Source organism: Dermacentor albipictus, unplaced genomic scaffold, assembly GCF_038994185.2.
Source record: "Dermacentor albipictus isolate Rhodes 1998 colony unplaced genomic scaffold, USDA_Dalb.pri_finalv2 scaffold_100, whole genome shotgun sequence".
Taxonomy (NCBI): domain Eukaryota; kingdom Metazoa; phylum Arthropoda; class Arachnida; order Ixodida; family Ixodidae; genus Dermacentor; species Dermacentor albipictus.
The window spans coordinates 185,759-203,722 of NW_027225654.1; the positions used below are offsets into that span (position 1 = coordinate 185,759).

A 17,964-nucleotide genomic window follows, 5' to 3' on the forward strand; every position below is an offset into this window, starting at 1 on the left:
TGTTTAGCGCAAAGCGACACACACAAGAAAGACGACAGCACAAGGCACTACTCTCAACTGACATCATTTTATTGCGTCACTCCTTTCTAGACCGCTCAAACTAGAGGAACATGCACAGTGAGCACCATGCGGTGGAGCCACCAACAACATCCGATCCAAAGAGCGCACTCATGCGACAGAATCCAAAAAACCAAATTCAGCGCTGTACAAGGTTAAGGAAGGCACACTAGTGCACTGTGACTCCAATGACTTAATGAAAAATGCTTCCTATAACTCTCGGGCGGTGGTGTCACGGCTCTTTTTCAAAATCGTGGTATCACAAAACATGGGTTTGCATTTGCATGTTTTACAATGCTGAGCCAAATGGGAACCTGTGCCTGTTGGTATGGATCGCTCATGTTCTCTAAGGCACTCGTTAACACAGCGGCCTGACTGCCCTACATACACTTTGCCACATGACAAAGGAATCTTATAAACGACACCGACGCTGCATTCTACAACTTCACGTGGTTCTTTTCAGAATCAGGTTTTTTACTTGTTTTAGAAATACAACTGCACAACATTGACAGTTTCTGAGGAGCGGGAAACACTACCAGAATTTGGTATTTAGTTGCGACATTCTTTAGATTGTGCGCCACTCTGTGGCAATACGGCACAACTTCAGGCCTCTTCTTTTGTGTGATGCAGTTACTTTTGTGCCGCTTCCCTTTCAGTTTCTGAAGCAATACCTCCGAGACTGACGTCACCACCACACTTGGGTAACCAGCAGCCTGCAGCCTATTTAACTGTGCAATGAAACTCATGTTCGCAGAGTGATGACAAGATTTCATTAAGGAAGATTCTAAACACATCAAAGCAATGGCGCGTTTCACAGTCTTTGAGTGCGCAGATGCGTAAGGTAAAAGTTCCTTACGTGCGCGTGGCGAGTACATCCAACAGGCGTGGCCTGTTGTAAGGATAGCTGCAAATCTAAAAACTGGAGTTTACCGTCCCTAGATAGCTCATATGTGAAAGTGAAACCTTTGCCATTGTCATTGAACAGTGTTAAAATATCAGCTACTGTCACGGAGCATTCGTTGTTAGTCTGTTTTATCACAACAAGAAAATCGTCAACATATCTAAAAATTTGAACCGAATCATTGTTTAAGGCACTCTTAAGAGCACGGTCGACAAAAGATAAAAAAATATTACAAAGAGCAGGCGCCACACATGAACCAATACACACACCATTTTTCTGGATAAAACGGTTATTTTCGAACAGGATAAAAGTTGCACTTAAATAAAATTCAAGAAGGGACATGAAACTTTCCGAAGATAACCCGGTGGCATTGCGAAAATCTACCGTAAAAACCGGAATATAGGTCGAACTTTTTTTCAAAAAACCATAGCGAAAAGTCGACCCTCGACTTATATGCCGGACATTGGCGGAAAAACTGCGAAGTCTTGCAACAATGGGCGGATAAAGTAAACAGCCACCATCGCCATCATCAGCAGCGCGGCGTTGGTTCTTTATTCTATGGCGTGGCACCGGCATTTTGCGTTTCCTCTGTCGCAAAGATCTTTTGTGTCTTTCATGGTATGCGGGTCCCAGAGTTCGGAAGCATATTCTAACTTTGATCTCACTATTGCATTGTAGGCTAACATTTTAGTCCTTACAGGCGCATTTTTAAGCTTTCTTTTTATGAACCACAATTTTTTTAGCGCAGCTGAGCAAACATCCGAGATATGAGTTGACCATGTAAGCTTATTGTTGAGGGTAACGCCAAGGTATTTGTATTTGTCGACTTCGAGGACAGTTCTATTTCCAAGTTGGTACGGAAAAATGCTAGCAGATTTTTTTCTTGTTACGCGTAAAAGTACAGTTTTTTCCGCATTGAGCTCCATTCCCCAATTGGAACACCAGTCAGTGATTTCTACAAGGCATCTTTGCAGCACAAAATGATCATCATAGGACACAATTTCCTTGGAGATAACACAATCATCCGCGTATAACCGTATGGACACATTACCAGGAATAACATCAATCAAGTCATTAACATAGATTAAAAATAACAATGGTCCTAGTACACTGCCCTGAGGGACTCCTGAGCTGACCTGACGGGCACTGGAAGTACAATTCCTACTATCAACAAACTGTTCTCTGTTTTTGAGATAAGCACATATCAACTGTATGATACGAAATGGGAGTCCAATTTTATCTAATTTATGTAATCGCTTTGCATGGGGAACTTTATCAAAAACTTTGCTGAAGTCCAGAAAGAGCACATCTATTTGTCCAGATAAATCAAGTATGCGGGATAGCTCATGTACGGTTGTTACGAGTTGAGTTACAGTGGAGAGTCCTTTCCTGAAACCATGCTGAAAAGGTGATAGTATGCTATGATCTTTCAAAAACTCTTGTATAAAACCAACGACTTTCGCCGTGCCCAGTGGGCACGGCGAAAGCGCTGCGGACAAGGTGCTCAAAATGCTACCTCTTTTCCTGGTACAGGTCCTGCTGCTGTCAAGTGCGCATGCATCTTCGCAGACTATCGCCGAGCTTCATCAAGTTTGAACAGAAGAATTCGTCACCAAAGATAGCACATCTGGCAGCGCCGTCACCGTGGGCACGCCACAGGTGCTGCTGCTGTCAAGTGCGCATGCATCTTCGCAGACTATCGCCGAGCTTCATCAAGTTTCAACAGAAGAATTCGTCACAAAAGATAGCACATCTGGCAGCGCCGTCTCCGTGGGGACGCCACAGGTACATGGATATCGGACGACATCGACCGTGACGTCATCAGCCCTTGGCCCTATAAATTTGGCACCACACCCGTCCGTCTTCAGTGGGCACGGCGAAAGCGCTGCGGGCAAGGTGCTCAAAATGCTGCGTCTTTTCCTGGTACAGGTTAGTTATGTGTGCACCATACGATCTGACGATAGGTTTCTTGTTCTCCTACCGTGCCCACGCACATGTCTAGGCTGTGCCTATAGCTGCTATTGCTCATGTATGCTGCTTGTTTGTGGAGATATAGAAATGAATCCAGGCCCAACGGTTGATGAAATGTTTCAGAGACTCATTGAGGGGCAGAAAGACATTAGGTCTCGTTTAGAGGCAACGGAAAGGGCACTGGGGAACTTTGGTGATCGCTTGAATAAGATAGAGGCAAACATAAAAGATCTACAGATGAAAACAGATGGGATTGACAACATAAGCATAGCTTTAAATGGTGTGCAGGATGCACTTACACGGCATCAAGCCAGACTCGATGATTTAGAAGATAGAAGTCGCAGGTCAAATTTAAATGTTTTTGGCGTAAAGGAAGATCTTATTGAATCAGAGTCAGACTTGCGCAGAAAAGTTATCGATGATCTCTTTTCTGCTAAATTGGGAGTGCAGTGTTCATCTGTAGCTCGAATCCAGACTGGGGAAAAGTTCTTCTAATCGCCCTGTCATAATGTACTTTCAGGACTATAGAGAAAAGCAAGCGGTCTGGAGCAATGTATCTAAACTAAAGGGAAAAAACAGTAGAATCGATAATGACTACTGCGCGGAAACATTGTGCAAATGAAAGCATCTTTGGCAAAGTGCAAAACTTGAAAAAAAAGGCTGGAAGTAAGATTTCCTTGGGTTATGACAAGTTGAAGATCGATGGGCGGTACTACAGTGGAATCTCGATGATACGAATCTCACGGGGTCACGAAAAATATTCGTATCAGCCGAAATTCGTATCATCGAAACAATTAAAACTAGCTAAATCAAAGAGTCAGTGGTGAACTCACTCAGACACACGTACGTAAAAAGGATTTATTTCTTGTAGAAAATTCTCTAATGTCCTCTGCCTCTTATTCTTTGTCAGGTCAATTAGCAGGCTTTGTTCAAATCCATAAAAACGCGCGCACGTGTCGTCGCTGATTTCGTTCGCGCACGCCTCAGAACTTAGCGCGCATGCAGCGTTTCAGCCGCCGGTGGTGGGTCCTTCGCCGTCGCCCACGTCTAACACAAAGAACGCGGCCCGAAGCACAGCAGCCACTCCGTCCAATGGCACGCGGAAAATGAAGAAAAGCACAAAAGCAACACAAGTGCCACCGCTTCAAACTTTTCGCGCCCAGTCGCGGCCTCCGCGCTGTCCGGCGCCGCATCCGCGCCTCCGCACCAAAAGAGAGAGGGACAAATCGCGTAACTGCGCACTGTTCTCTTTCACTGCCATCGGTGGGGCTCATGCTCGCGGTCGCGTCCATCCGTGCGCTGGAATCGTGCCAACTGTGGTCTCTCCTCCGCGCAGCGGCGCAACCTCCTCCCCTCCTTAGCAACCGGCGCGCCGGTCAGGGGCGCAGCGGCGCATAGCAACCGTGACGTCACACAGTAGCGGTAGAACGGGCGCGCGTGCGTCGGCGGTGGCAGCGCCGCTCCTTCGCCAGCCGTTTCGTTGCAGTCGAGTGAGAGGCCCGTGTTGCGCGCCATGCGGTTCGGGGAAGCGCCAGCGGACGCCGGATTCCCCCAACACCAAGCGCCAGAAGAACAAGGAGCGAATGCGCATGCCACGAATGAACATGTCACCAGATGCGAAAGCAAGGAAGGCAGAAAAGAAACGCCAACAGCGACTGATTAGATCGCCGGGTACCAAAGGCAGGGAAGCAGAACGAAAGCGGCAGCAGCGACAGGCGATATCGCCGAACACCAAAGCGAATGAATTGGAGCGCAGACGGCAGCAGCGTCTGGCTTTCGCCAAGCACACTTTCAAATTTCCAATGTCTTCGGTAATTTTCGTATCAACCGACGCGGGTCGAAAATTGATTCGTAACAACCATTCTCTAACACATTGCGAAGTAATGGGGCTCGGCCGGGACCACAGAAAAATTCGTATCATCCAGAAATTCGTATCAGCCGTGATCGTATCATCGAGATTCCACTGTATAAATGGGATGCTGCTCTAAACTCTAGAACATTGATAGAGCGCAACACCAGATCCTTATTTGAAAGCAAACGGCCAGATACGTCCGATGTGCGGTTAGTTTCTTTCAATGCAAGAAGCATTGTGAACAAAAAAGATAAACTGGAAGATTGTTTGCACTCTTTGGATCCGCACGTGTGTGTCATAACTGAAACCTGGCTACACGACCAAATAAGTGACGATGACATAGTCCCACCAGGTTATCGGTTATATCGGCGGGACCGAGGATTTAGAGGGGGTGGTGTTGCTGGGGTTGCTAAATCCTTTGTCGATGTTGACGTAGAAAGCCAGATTGCTGAGCATGAAAGCCTTTTTTTGAAAATCAAAGTGAAGGTAACGGCGTTTTATTTGTGTGCAGTTTATCGTGCTCCAGACACTGATGAAAGCTTTCTGAGTAAATTGTATGACCGTTTGTTGTTGTTGCGAAATAAGAATGTTATTGTAACGGGTGACCTTAATATGCCTTTATTAAATTGGAACAATCTATCTTTTGGATTATCGCATACGAGCGATAGAATCCTTGATGTTATGCTTGCTCTTGGTCTTGACCAAATAGTTACTGAATGTACTCGCGGAACATCAATTCTTGACTTGCTGTTCATTAGTGAAGGATTCAGACAAGGAACTGTTACAATTGAACCCGGCATATCTGACCATATGTTAATTTCTTTTTCCTGGAAGGTCGGCAAATCAAAAACACGTGGGCTTGATGTCGCTACAGTGAAGGAATTTAGTAGAGCTGACGATGTGGCGATTATTGACTATATTGAAGAAAATGTTGGGATTACATGTGATGATGTGGAAAGCTCTTGGCAAAGTTTCGCTAATGTGCTTAGGCATTGCATTAAAAAATACGTTCCAAACAGAAAAATACATAAAAAGCGGAAACATCCATGGATTACTCGTGAAATTATACACATTAAGCGTAGACTTAAGAGATATCGTAAGAAGCAGGGGACGTCAACGCCACTTTTTATAGAAATCAAACGTGACCTATTATCAAAGGTGAGCTGCGCCAGGACTAAATATTTTACACACACATTAGCAGAGTTTCTAAAGACTGATCCGCAGAAATTTTGGCAGCATTTGAGCAAACCCAAAGATGCACTTACTAAAATAAAAGTTAGGGACAAGATTATCACTGATGCTGCCGAAATAGCTGAGAATTTTAATCAGTATGTCTACGAGGTGTTTTCAGAATTAGATGAATATGAAATAAAAGCAGTGGCTGCACCAGAGGATGGCATTGAAGTAACTCGTGAGGGTGTTCTGGCGATGCTCTTGAAACTGGACACTAAAAAATCCGCTGGACCCGATGGTCTTCCGAATGTATTTTTGAGGTGTTACGCAGAACAAATATCGGGCTGCCTCACAGACATCTTTAAACTCTCATTAGCAAACGGAAAAATTGCTTCACAATGGAAAATAGCACGGGTGGTTCCCGTATATAAAAAAAGTGATCGATTGTCTGTTTCAAATTATCGGCCTGTTTCCATAACATCCAGTTGCTGTAAGATGTTGGAGCATATTGTAGCCGGTTACCTGCGAAAGTTCCTGAGCGATCATAATCTTTTGTCGGATAATCAGCACGGGTTTCGGCAGGGGTTATCCACAGTTACTCAGACTGTTTTGTCTGTACATGAATTTGCGCGGGTGCTTGATATGCCTGGGCAAACGGACGTGGTTTTCTTTCATTTTAGCAAGGTATTCGATAAGGTGCCACATGGCAAACTTCTCTATAAGATGGAATGTATGTGTATTGGCCTCGAGCTCCACCACTCGAAAAGCTGGCGCCACCGTCGGCGTGACGTGCTAGGAGAGATCACGTGGATATAGCGGCCGCGTCGGCTGCTTCGGGCGCGCCGAAGCGAGCTGAAAACGAGTTTAAATTCCCTCGTACGCTGCGGTCGTTTAGTGGCGAAATTTTCCCGCTTCGAGTGTCTCCTTTACAACGCTTGAAAGCACTACAATAGGTAGTGGCTGCCTTTGAAGGCGCGCAACATGGTAGGCTACTGCTCGGTGCCGCAGGGCCGGACGCACGTAACGGAGGCCGGTGTCAGGCTTATTCACACGTAGCCGCAGGACAAGAAGCTGCGTGAAGATTGGCTCGCGAAACATAAAACCGGCAAACAGTCATCGGCTACAACTCGGGTATGCAGCAAGCACAGACGCGAGGAAGATTTCTGCTACGGCGCCCGGTCTGCGATGTTCTGAAAACGCGCACTGAGACGCTTGCCCGAGTCCGCTGTCGATGCTTGTCGATGAACTTGTCGATGCTATAGATACTGGCAAGTTCAGTGGAGTGGAAAGGGAGCGGTAAGAAGCACATTTATAAAAGCATGGCATATGGTTATGTTTGTGTTATGAATTAATGCACTGGATTACAAAAAAGGAGCAGCGGGAAATTGCACGCTGAGAACACCGATAAACATACAGTGCGACGCAACTCGAGAAATAGTATTGAAAGGTCGAAGAATTTAGAAGAAAAAAAAAAGATTGAATCGTTGCGACGGCACATCACAGTCCCCGTAGGCGTCGAAGTCTCTACAATGAAATTATTTTTTAACAGCTCTGATAGCGCCCACGCAACAATGGTTGCTTGTATACTGTCAAATGCTCATATTCTGCGGCCTAAAGCTCATGGCACGGTGTGAAAACGCGCGCGCGGAGAAAGCGACACAGTGTGCGCACAAGCATGCAGACGCGCAGTCGGTCGCTGCGAATCTGCGCGATCGCTGCATTGAGGCTTCGTTCTATTACACTCCATTTAGTTATACAAACACTATAAGAAGATATTTCACATAGTTTGCTCCCAGCGTTTACCTACCTTTCACGCAAGAAGCCGGTTCGGGAGACTCCATCGCGGCGACCGCGCGCAGTCACGTTCGCTGTACGTATTCGGTAAAGAGATAGTGTCTGTAAACGATTGTGTGCTTTCAGTTTGCCCAAGCTTATTATTTGACAGTAAGAAACTTCTCTCGTTTCGAAAGTACTTACAGAAATGTCCGGGAGAGCTCGCGCGTGGTGTTTTCAGTGAGCACTGACAGCAAAACCTATGAGGAACGCGCCACGTGATCCCTCATACTACGCCAGCGAGGCGCTTCCGATAGATGGCGACTCCGTAACTCCTCGCTGCCAATACCATTTTTTATTATTCGATGGATTCAAGACTACCTTACAGACAGACGGCAAGATGTGGAAATTAATAAGACCGCTTCTAGTGTTGTTAATGTTCATTCAGGAGTTCCTCAGGGAAGTGTGCTGGGACCTTTGTTTTTAATATATGTAAATGATTTAGTTGCGGTTGTTCCTAAAGATGTCTCTGTTAAGTAGTTTGCAGACGACTGTGTTGTGTTTAAACAAATTTCATCTGAACATGACCACATCTCTGTTCAAAAAGCTGTTTTTGCCATTGAAGAATGGTGTCTGAAATGGGCTATGGAACTTAATAGTGAAAAAACTGTTCTCTTACGGAACTAGAAAAAAGTCTCCCATTTTGCTTCCTTACTTTCTTCGCGGCAACATGATTTTGGAAGTTGACAAATATAAATATTTAGGCATAACACTCGACAATAAGTTAAAATGGTCGGCTCACATTACTAATATTTCCTGACATTACTAATATTACCTGACATCCCCGTACAAAAGAGGCAAAGTTTAGTATTATTAATGTCAACGCCCGAAGTATCCTAAATAAGTTGGAATCCCTAGAGAGCATTGTCTTGGAGCATGAACCAGATGTTATGGGTATTACAGAGACATGGCTACGTAAGGATGTAAATGATTCGGAGGTCACACCCGCTGGGTATTCAATTGTCAGAAGAGATCGGGAAGGTCGAGGTGGTGGCGTAGCATTCTTGATAAAGAATGGTGTACCATATGATATTCTCGAGACCGAGAAAGTGATGGAAACGGTCTGAATCAAAACAAAGTTGAGTGCACATCAAGTCCTTATTGGTTGTATTTACAGGGCTCCTAACTCACCCGTAGATGTTATTTTGCATTTAAGAAAATTTATGGAGTCGAACATGCATCAAGGCAATAACATTATACTTTTAGGTGATTTTAACTTGGCCGGCATTGATTGGCCGACACTTTCACCGGGACAGACTGAGGTTTCAAGTTGTGACCAGCTTTTGGAGCTAGCTTTCAGTTTAGGCCTAACCCAGGTAGTGACAGATTATACAAGAATCTGTGAGACTAAGTCATCAATACTTGATGTAATTTTTCTGTCAAATTCCTTAATACCATATCTAGAAATATGTAAAACCGAGGATGGTCTTTCAGACCATAAAATGGTGCAAGCATTTCTAAACTTAGGACCTGTACCATACCCATGTGCTCTTCACAAAACATTTTTGAAGTTTTCCTCTGCCAGTGATGTTGGTGTGTTAGACCTTTTAGAGCGTTCTTTCGACCATTTTGTTCATCTCTTTGAGTCAAATACTAGTACAGATAATTTATGGGACTACTACTTTGCAACGGTCATGGATTGTATTAAAAACTACATACCAAAGTGCTATAAAAGAATTAAAAGGAAAAATCCTTGGATTACAAGGGAAGTTATACATCTAAAGAGAAGATTAAGGCGAAAACGTGGGGACTGTTCGAGGAATCCAACCCCCGATAAGAAAATCTCAATTCAACACATGAGCCATGACGTGAAATGCCTTATAAAACAATCTAAAGACAAGTTTTATAATGTGACACTTACGAAGTTCCTTAAAGAGGCGCCGCAGAAGTTCCGGCGGTACGTCAACCCATCCACAAAACCGTTATCCTCAGAATCCTGCAGTACTGCTGCAATGCAAGCTGATAATTTTAATGCTTACTTTGCATCCATTTTTACTAAAGATAATGGTCATACACCTCATGTAGCCTACACAGCTGCTAGACCACCCATTGCAGACATTGAAATCAATGAACAAGGTGTTTTAAATCTTCTCCTGTATATTGATGTTAAGAAGAGCCCTGGTCCTGACGGCATTCCAAATGAATCTTTACGTAGATATGCAGAATGGAACTCTAAATACCTAACTAAAATTTTTCAGTCCTCTGTTGATAGTGGTTGCTTCCCGGTAGCATGGAAATGCGCAAAAATCATACCTATACACAAAAGTGGCAGTACAGTGGAAGTGGCAAATTACAGACCAATTTCTATTATAAGCGCATGTTCTAAGCTCCTTGAGCACATTGTTAATAAACAATTAGTTTCTTACTTGGACAAATACAACTTGTTTTTTCCTGGACAGCACGGTTTCCGAAAACGGCTCTCAACAACCACCCAGCTCATTGAAATCGTACATGACCTCTCTGAAACGTTAAACTCCCGTGGTCAAACAGACATAATCTTCCTCGACATTGCGAAAGTATTCGACAAAGTGTCCCATCCGAAGTTAATCATAAAAATTGATTCTGTATTTCAGAGCCCCGCAATCACTCAGTGGTTTTCATCTGACCTTTCTTCTAGAGAACAATACGTTGAATTCGGGGGGTGCACATCACGCCCTTCCCGTGTTGTGTCCGGAGTCCGCAAGGAAGTGTCCTAGGTCCTCTTTTATTTCTGATCTTTATAAATGACTTGCCCAGTAATATTAGTGTCCCTGTCAGACTGTTTGCTGATGATTGTGTGATGTATAATAAAATTCGGGATAGTAATGATCAGGCCAATTTACAGTCTAGTCTGCAAATAATTAAAAAATGGCTGTGGCTTAGCTAAGGTTAAGCCCAGGATGCGAAGCATACTAGCATTTATTTTAGTTGTTGAACCACTGTTTAGCTTGGTGAACTGCTGTTGCTTGGCTATATTCGGTTCGGCTAGACGAAGAAACAACTCATGCGTTACTCTGCTTCGCCTTGGACGCCCCGCATTGCACGTGGTGAGCGTCGAGCAACGCATCGTTCGGCGCGGCAACGAAATGTGTGCCTGAGCAAGCGACGCACGCCTGAGCCTTAGAAACAGCTCGTTTCTAAGGCAACGCCGCATTCACTAGAGGCGCTTTTGTACCGCTTTGAAGCATCGTACTCGTGGCTCAGTGGTAGCGTCTCCGTCTCACACTCCGGAGACCCTGGTTCGATTCCCACCCAGCCCATCTTGCAAGAGTTGAGCCAAAGTCACTTCTCCTCTGTCGTGACGTCACGGTGTCACGTGGTATTCAAGGCGACACCGCCGCGCCTGAGGAGCTGGGTTGAGCTCTCGTAATATGCTTCGCATAAAAATGGTGTGACGATTGGCAGATGGAACTAAACGCAGCTAAGTCTGTTGTTATGTCCATAACGAGAAAGAAAAAAATTTTGCGTTACCCTTACAATATAAATAGTATAACTATTAGCAGAGTCGATAAACATACCGTAAAAACCGGACTATAGGTCGGACCGGAATATAGGTCGACCCCCCAACTAACCAGTCCTAAAAATGAAACAAATATTTTTCAATGGCAAAAGTACTGAAAGACACCCTTACCTTGAAACAAATGCGACTCAGCCGGTTGCACAATGGTGACAGTATTTATTTAAATGCTGCTCGCATGTGCACCTGGCTAAGTTTTTAACAGCATCGCGCGACCATCGACCCGCGTGCTTGTCAGCACCTTATTAACGGCTCTAAGCGGCGAAACAAACGAGATAGCGCATGTGTACACATGCGCTTACTTTCGCTATTTCGCCGCTCCGTGCCGTGATGATAAGGTGCTGACACACACGCGGGTCGATGGTCGCGCGATGCTGTTAAAAATTGGCTGGGTGTGCAGTACACAGAAGGACACAAAGTGCGCAAGCGCTACTCCGAATCGGAGTCGTCCGAACTAGAGTCCGATGTCGAGTGCTTCTCGCTGCCCACGTCCCATAGAGCATCGTCCTCTGTGCCGTCCAGCGCGTTGCTTATGCAGCATTTTCTGAAAGACTTGCGCACCATCTCTTCGGGGAGAGATTTCCACGCCGACGACACCCAGCCACAAACAGTCGCAAGCGGTGGACGTCGCAGGCGGCCGGCGGGGGTAGTCGGGTTATCGCCCTGCATCCATTCATTATAGAGTTCGCGCACTCTATCTTTAAACGGCTTATTGAGCACAACGTCTAGTGGCTGCAGCACAGATGTCAGTCCACCAGGGATGACCACGAGGTCCGTCTTGCCGTCGCACAGGGCCCGCTTGACGTTGGCTGTGAGGTGGCCTCGAAATGAGTCCAGAACGAGCATGTTCGCTCGCTCAAAGAGGGCACCAGGTCGCCGCTTCCAGACGAGCCGGACCCACTCCTGCATCAGATTCGTTCATAAAACAGTTTTCATTTACCCGGACGATGACGTCGCGTGGGAATTCCTCTTTCGGCAATGTTTTTCTTTTAAAAATGATGAAAGGGGGCAGCTTCTTCCCATCAGCTGTACATGCGAGCATCACAGTGAACCGCGAGTGCTCGTTGCCCGTTGTCAGAAGCTTGATTTGCTTGGCTCCTTTCTCGGAAACAGTCCGGCTTGAGGGCATGTCAAACCACACTGGCGTTTCGTCGGCGTTTCCTATCTGTCCGATCATGTAGTCGCGTTGCTGCCGAAGCGCAATTACATATCGCTGAAACTCGATTAGTTTGTCCTCGAATTCTGCGGGCACTTTCTGGCACACAGAAGTACGGCGCCGTAGTGCAAAGCCCTTCCTCTTCATGAAACGCCGCACCCAGGATGGCGAGCCCTTGAATTGCGCCCTCGTCAGTCCAGAGGCGCGCGTGATCTCTACCGCTTTAAAACGGATGGATTCAGCCGTCACAGGCAGCGATCTTGCACGAAGCTCCCGGATGAAATCCGCAACCTTGTTTTCCAGTTCTGGATACGCTGCAGTCCGCCCACGAAATGAAGTTTTCTTTTGGTTGCTGCAAGCAACCAAAAGCTGCTTCTGCTTCCGCCAGTAGCGAATACTTTTTTCCGACACTCCAAATTCGCGCTGTGCCGCCAGGTTGCCGTTAGCTTCCGCGTACTCGATCGCCTTTTTTTTGAAGGCGACGTTAAATTGCCGTCGGCTTCCGCTCATTTTTAAACAAAATGAAACAATGCAAACGCAAAATGACGATGCTACCACGTCGCCACGCCGCGCCGCGCTGCTGCTGATGGCGATGGCGGCTGTTTACTTCATGCGCCCATTGTTGCAAAACTTCCGTAGTTTTTCCGCCAATGTCCGGTATATAAGTCGAGGGTCGACTTTTCGCGATGGTTTTTTGAAAAAAAGTTCGACCTATATTCCGGTTTTTACGGTAAGTATCTAGGAGTAACGTTAACTTCTGACCTCAGATGGAATCAACACATTCATGCTGTATGTGGTAAGGCCAGCAAAGTGCTCTGGAGCCTAAGACGGAATATAAGTGCGTCGACACCTGAGGTCAAAATTTTTGCCTATAAATCCTTAATACGTCCTATCTTGGAGTATGCTAAAGCTGTATGGGATCCCCACACTAAATCCAACCAACAAAAGATTGACAGAATCCAGAGGTTAGCATCAAGGTTCATTTTTAACAAGTATCGCTACTGCCAATCCCCCACTGAACTTTTTAAGCTTGCCGACTTACCTCCGCTAGACTTACGTACCAAGTATGAGCGACTGAAACTAATTTACCTTATCATTAATGGTCACTTGCTTGTCGACAAACACAAGTACTTCAAAATCTCGACAAATGAAACATCCAGACATCGTCATAGCCAGTACATCACACCCCCTCAGGTCAGAAATGACTGTTTCAAGTACAGCTTTGTCCCGAGAGGCATTACGGAATGGAATGCGCTCCCCGACTCTGTCATGTCGGCCTCATGCGTTGAGGAGTTTTTGCAATGTGTACATGTTATTCTTTTTGCCGCTAACTAATATGTATATCATAACTTTGTCAAAGGTGTATCTGCTCATTTTGTTTCTTATTTTGGGGAAGTTTGTAGGTGCATAAAATCCAAACCGATTCGCGTCCCTGCTGAAATGTCTTCTGCTGTTCATTTACTTGCTTTTGTTGTCATACTGTATCCTTGTATGTGTTTGTATTTTCCACTCCTGTAACGGCCCTTCATGGGCTGACAGTATTATTAAATAAAATAAAAATAAATAAAATTTCTACATCTGCACTTCGAAAGCTATAGGTTTTACGAAGAAAGCTAAAAACTGCCCCTGCACACATAAAAAAATTGGCTTACGAAACTTGTGTGCGGTCTTTACTTGAATATGCTTCAGTAGTGTGGGACCCATACACAAAAAAAGATATAATGATCCTTGAAAAAGCCAATAGGAAAGCGGTTAGGTTTATAAACGGAAAATACAAAAGGGAAGACTCTCCTTCGCAGTTAATGATCTCAAATAGCATTCATACACTAGAAACCCGCAGAAAGATTAATAGATTGATATTCTTGAACAATAGTTTAACAGGAAAAAATAAGCTCCAGCTTCCAGAGTGCATTAAGCGTCCTCTAGTGAGAAGGACTCGGAGCGTTCATGAGCATTCACTTGCTCCCATCTTCGCCAAAACTAACAGCTTTAAGTACAGTTTTTTCCCTAGAACAGTACAAGATTGGAATTCGTTACCGGCATCTGTTTTTTCCTCACAAAATTTTTCTGATGCGTTACATCATCTACTTACCTGATATTTATTTATTTATTTATTTATTTGGAAATACTGCCAGCTGCTTTTTAGCAGCCATAGCAGGAGTGGTACATAGAAAATTCAAAGGGATACTGTACAAGCAAAGAAAATGTCAAAATAAAATTCGAACACAGCAAGCTCACACACAGTGTTTCACAGATCATACTTGTACGCTACTGCGCAGAACAATATCTCTGAAACTAATGACATGAGTTGAATAAAAATTCGGTACGAAAGGAATTGTGTACTTCGCTCACAACTGAGAAATAGCCGATAAGAAAGAGTCAACAGTACGTTTGTTCGTTGCCTCTTGTGGAAGCCTGTTCCATTCTCTTATCGTTCTAGGAAAAAATGAAAATTGATAAGCGATAGTTCTAGCCTGGGGTACAATAAGGGTAAGTTCGTGTTTTCCGCGGGTACTTCTACACGTGTTAAACTGTAAGTATTCGTCAAAATTCATTTTAGTTTGGCCGTTCACTATCGTGTAAAGCATCTTCAGACGGTGTAGCTTACGGCGTTCCTCCAGTATTGGAAGGCCAGACCTTGAACGGAGATCAGATAGTGATACTTGTCTTCCGTACGCATTAAAAATAAACCTGAGTGCTTTTTTTGTACTTTTTCCAGCTTTTCTGTATCAGTTTTAGTGTGCGGGTCCCAAACGACATCACCATATTCAAGTAGAGGATGCACCAGTGAAGTATAACCAACTAGTTTCGTCTTGCTTGTACAGTGCTTCAGACGTTGCCGCAGTAACCATAGTCTTTTTGAGGCTGTCGAAACTATCTTTTTAAGTTTTGTATGTTTTGTATCCTTGTGCTGCTAATATTGTATAATTTTATTCTTTTGGTATCCGTATGCTGCTAATATTGTTCAATTTTATTCTTTTGGTTTATTCTTTTGATATATGTGTGCTGCTAACATAGTATACATTTTATGCTCTTGGTTATGTAACAATGTAAATTCACTCCTGCTTGGGTCAAGCAATGGCCTGCAGTATTCTGAAATAAATAAATAAATAAATATGTTCCAATAGCTTACAACACGAGCTAGTAATAGATATAGGATGGTAATTTGAAACAGATTGGCGGTCTCCTTTCTTGTGTACCGGCACAACATGTGCTTTACTCCAGACTGATGGTATTGCACCTAACTTTAAGGATAACTGGAAAAGATTAGAAATGAATTCAGATAATTACTCAGAATATTGCCTCAAGAAAGCATTAGGAATGTTATCGGCCCAGCTGACTTCTTAATAGTGTTTATATTTAGAAGCAATGCCAGGACACCTTCGCGACTGATTAAAATATTATCTACCGATGGGCTACTTGCACTGGAAAGTTCACACTCATCACGTTCTGTAAACACACTTTGAAAATATACATTGAAGTATTCAGCAATGCAGTGCGCATCTTCTATTTCAATTCCGTTGACGTTAATGCTTTGTATCTGTTGTCTTCTCTGGCTTAGATGCTGCCAGAATTTTTTAGGATCGCTAGAAATAAATTCTTCAAGATTCAAGCTGTAAAACTCATCTCTAGCCGAATTTACCTTTTGTAGTAAGTCTTGTTTCAGCTGCGTAATCTGCAATCAAATCAGATCCAAAAATGTGGTGACGCTCGGGAAATGTGCATGCACAGTACTATAGTGCATCACGCAGGTCTCCCAATCCTTTCTTATCTAGTGTGTGTCCCTCCATTCACTTTACTCAGGTACGGCTGTGCTGTGAAGATCGTTACCGATGGGGGAGCTTCCTGTTTACACAGCAGAAGCGATACTCGTATCTATAGAGATCAAACTTCAAGGGTCCCAGAAAACTGGAAGAATGCAAACATACTAATCCACAAAAAGGGAGACTTTAAAGAATTGAAAAACCATAGGCCCATTAGCTTACTCCCAGTTTTATATAAAATATTCACCAAGATAACTCGCAATAAAATAAAGGCAACACTAAGCTTTTCCCAGCCAAGGGAAAAGGCTAGCTTCAGGAAGGGATACTCTACAATGGATAACATCCATGTCATCGATCAGGTAATTGAGAAATCCGCAGAGTATGATCAACTTCTCTATATGGCTTTCATAAATTACGAAAAGGCATTTGATTCAGTAGAGATAACAGCAGCCATAGAGGCATTACGTAATCAAGGAGTACTGAACGCTTACGTAAATATATCGGAAACTCTATAGGTGCCTTTATTCTCCACAAGAAAAGCAGGGAGATACCTATAAAGGAAGAGGCCAGACAAGGAGACGCAATCTCTCCAATGCTGTTCACTGCGTCCTTAGAAGAAGTACCGTATTTACACGATTGTAAGTCGACTCGAATGTAAGTCGACCCCCCCATATCGCGTGACCGAAAAAAAAAAATAAGAGTGCATACCCGAGGGCGCATTCGATAACGAAAATTTATTAGTAGCCGACATGGTCACTGGACTACTCGTCTTCACTAGTGCTGCCATCGTCATCGTTGCTGCCGTCCCACAGCGCGTCGTGGTCCAGCGAAATTTCAAATTTGGCAAACATCTTGCCGAACAGCAGCCCACGCCAAATGCACCCAACCACACGCAGCCGTCAGGGAGGCTCTTTTGACAAGTCCCGTTGGCATAATTTCGCAGTCTTCTGCCGCCAGCCACTCGTACTCACGGCGGAGCAGAACCTTAAAATTAAGGCGAAGGTCCGCGGGCTTGTTTCATGACCACGTCGCACTTCACTGGCAGGGACCGATCACGCATTTCAGCGACGTACGCCGCGAGCTTAGCATACAGCTCCGGAAAGCGTCCAGACTTCGGCACGTGGGAAATTTCTCACTTGCCGTCACAGGTGAAAATTTCGCTTCGCTGCAGTCGCCACTCTCGCACCACCCGTTTAGAAACATCGAAATTGCTGCCCGCTGCGCAGTGATTTGTTTCTTCGGCGTAAAGGATGGCAGCCCTCTTGATCGCTGCTGTGAACGAGTCCCGAACGATTAGTGGGCCTGGAGCGCTCATGACTACCGGGGAAGCATAGAAGTAGCACGTAGCCGGCAGTCAAGTGGAACGCGTCTAGCCTTTAAACAGAAAAAAGAAACCCGCAAGCGCTGTCTGCTCTTCCATGAACTACCGATGCTCCCTGCAAGCGCCGCCGTTCTGAGGGTGCCGGCGCAAATGGGAACAGCGGCGCTTCCATCAACTATCGACACCCCCTCACCCATCATTGTTGCATGCACTGTAAAACTCTCAAAAATGTTGAAAAACCCATCCGAAAAGCGAACAAACACGCGGGATAGCGAAAAGATACGGGTAGGGCCATAGAGGAAACATAAAATTGTAACTACATTGTAGCTCCCGTTGGTATCGTTTTTATTGGCGGCGGCTTGTTTTGGTTGCGATTGTAAGTCGACCCCCCAACTTCAGACTTTCAAATTTTAAAAAAAGGGGTCGACTTACAATCGTGT

At 44.7% G+C, this 17,964-nt stretch overlaps 1 long non-coding RNA gene across 2 annotated transcripts in view; it reads left to right on the forward strand.

Moving 5' to 3' along the window:
• Nucleotides 1-17,964, forward strand: part of LOC139053365 (uncharacterized) — a 48,648-nt gene that overhangs the window by 10,370 nt on the left and 20,314 nt on the right. For both annotated transcript variants that reach the window (XR_011510437.1, XR_011510436.1), the window contains exon 4: nt 2,492-2,887. This is a non-coding gene — a long non-coding RNA (uncharacterized lncRNA). The remainder of the gene's footprint in view (nt 1-2,491; nt 2,888-17,964) is intronic.